Source organism: Bombyx mandarina, chromosome 01 (genome assembly GCF_030267445.1).
Source record: "Bombyx mandarina strain Sakado chromosome 01, ASM3026744v2".
Lineage (NCBI taxonomy): Eukaryota > Metazoa > Arthropoda > Insecta > Lepidoptera > Bombycidae > Bombyx > Bombyx mandarina.
Window position 1 is genome coordinate 12,964,395 of NC_143208.1, and position 2,856 is coordinate 12,967,250.

The 2,856-nt window shown below is 33.1% G+C and overlaps 1 long non-coding RNA gene across 1 annotated transcript; it reads right to left on the reverse strand.

Annotated features, from left to right (window-relative positions):
- Positions 1-547: 547 nt before the first annotated feature.
- LOC149503563 (uncharacterized) lies at positions 548-2,577 on the reverse strand. The gene is made up of 2 exons (XR_016324174.1): positions 1,252-2,577; positions 548-1,162 (listed from the first exon to the last, which is right to left on the reverse strand). It is a non-coding gene; the product is annotated as an uncharacterized LOC149503563 (long non-coding RNA).
- Between the last annotated feature and the right edge of the window lie 279 nt (positions 2,578-2,856).

The window sequence follows — 2,856 nt, forward strand, 5'->3', positions numbered from 1 at the left end:
TGTTTACTGCCGGTAATTTATCCGTAATGATTTCTGCCCCTGGACATTGTTCTTCATTATTTATAGACTGATAGTTGAATTCACCAGCGTTAGCAGATTGATCGAATTTATTGGGCCTATTTGCTACATTTGCTTACATTTTCAGCTGCTTCTGTAGGATTCACTATTAAGTGTAGTGAACAGTTTTCAATTGTTACTTCTCCTCCACATTCCAAGTCATCTTGAAAATAAACAGGCATATCTAAAATCCTCTCATTGATGTCTATATTATCAATTATTATTACATTTTCCTCCCTGGTATTATTTTCTTGATCCATTGAGGTGCTTGCCTTTCTTTTTGTCTTATTGCTGATCCCTTTTCCTTTGACAATTTTATTTATGTTTTTTGTTTCATGTGGCAATAGGATTTCTTTCTTCACTGACTTTTTTGACTGTTGTAGACTTTTTTGTTGTTGTGTTGTACTCGTTCCAGGTGCTACTTCAGAGTCTACGTAATTTTCAGTAGATTCGCCAAGATTCTTTTCCTGGTACAACATCAAGTTTTCGCTTTCTTTTTGTAACTTTCGCGTCTATCCTGCCATATCTCATGTCATTTAATAAATTTAGAACAGACTCATCCACTGTTTCCTTATTTCTATCGGTATCGGTCGATGGCGTTGGTAGACTAGATAATACTTGTGTAGAATCTAAGGGGTAAATACCAGTTTTTTTAAAAACCTGCCTTTAAATTTGATTGTGCATTTTCTGCAATAGCCTCCATTAATTTCTTCAATAATTAAGGGAAGCAATATTTTGGCACACATGTATTATCATTGCAGCCATCTATTTTCTTCCATTTGAATAGTATTTGCCGCCAGACTGGCTGCTTTCATTGACCCGAAAAAGGCTACTGGGACACCCTGTATAGGTAGGAAAAATAATAACTATTCTATTAAATAAATAAGGAATTAAGAAGTTATTTATATTAAAGAGCTATTCACCTGCATACATTTGCCCATCGTCTGTCAAATTGTCTGACGAGTCATTGAATGGTAAATTATACCAAAATGTCTTTCTTAATTCAGGCATCAAACATACCAGTTTATTAATAATTTCTTTTATTTTATTTTATTTAATGCCCCTTGGATTTACAATACTTTTAGGAGGAACAGTGCATTCAAATCTGAAAAGTAAAGATTAAGTTCAGTCCATAAACGTGAAACAAATCTGCCTTAAAATTGTGGTTAAATAAATAAGTTATATATGTAACACCTTGTCTTGTAAAAAAGGTTTCTAGATCCAGCGAAAAATATGACTTGTACAACGGAGTTTAAATTAAATTGCTTTAGCGGTTCATTAAGACGTGCTGCTCTCTTTTTTTTGGCCGTTCATATCTGCAATTGATTTCAATAACTTGTGTATTTGTCTTTGATTGTAATCACTGTATCTTTAAAATCTCGAAAATCATATATGTTTTTTTGCCTCTTCAACTTCATCTCTACATTACCATGAACAGCATCAGCTGACATGTGAGTATGGCTTTTTGTTAAATAAGCTAATCGTTACAGATTTAAGATCATTCGAGAAACTTAATTGTTTAGTATCACAATCATTGCTATGTAAAGAGTCCCAATTTATATTTTGGGCTGTACCATTATCAGTCCATATATACAAGTGCTCCATATCCCTATTAGCCTGCATGAAAGCATATATGGCGTTCACAATATCACTCGCCTCCCATCCAGCTTAAGCTTCATGCCAAAGAGCACATGTGGCAAAATCACTAGACTTCTTTTCAATTGGAGCGAATGTTAAATTAAATGTCACCAAGCAACTCATGAAAAACGCATATTTATTATCAGGCATCTCTGGTATAATAATCACTTTCTGCAAATCCATTGATATATATTTAACTTTGTTTAAGTTTTTACAAGTTCCATCGAGTCTATATTTTTGTAAAGCAGAGTCAGCTTTGAAGTTATGGTTTTCATATTTCGATCTTATTTCTTCAGGCATTGAGTACTTCGCAGTACTTCTTCTGTTCTTCTTCATACATCAAACATTCTACACATCTATCGCTCTTAGGCATGTGAAATTATATTTTCAGTTCTTTTATTTTTAGTCTGTATAATTCAATCCCACATTTAGAATTTGGATTTTTTTCTTTAAAATCTTAATTCATTTGCTGCAAAACTAACTATGTCAAGCTTTTTCTTAATTGTTTTCTCATAATACAGGATGTTTTCATTAAAATAAATCTTACATCACCATAAGTAAAATAGTTCAAAAGCTGTCATGGTTTAAATATGAGCCATAAAAAAACTTAAATAAATAACACATGTCAAACAATAGACTCCAGACTCCAGATTTCAGGTATAATTGATTCCATGGCGGTGTCTTAAGATGGTGATATGATCACCGATTACACTAGGACTAAATTAGTCGGTAGTCGGTTAGTAAATTTGTCCGACTAATGTAGCCTCTCCAGTCGATCGACCCCATCTGTTTTTTCTTCTACATCTGGTTATTCTGAACCAGTTATGACAAGATATGTTGTTGACAGACATAATAACTATCGAATGGGGTTTTCGGAGCCTCCTGAAATACATATACCTGACAATGCAGATGTACCAATTTCTAACGCGCTGTTACATGAAGTCAAGTGCCTGATGTCATTTATAAAGCCATATTATAATCATGCTTGATTGTATTCATTTATTTTTCATATAATAAATATTTTCATTGCTCTCTTTACTGCTTGTTATTCTTATTTTTTACTTTGAAAGAGAAGAAATGAGAACTGAGTATGCTATCATGGTGGAGAGTTAAGTAAAATTAAGACGTATGAATGTCACAGAAGCAAGAATAACATGTATG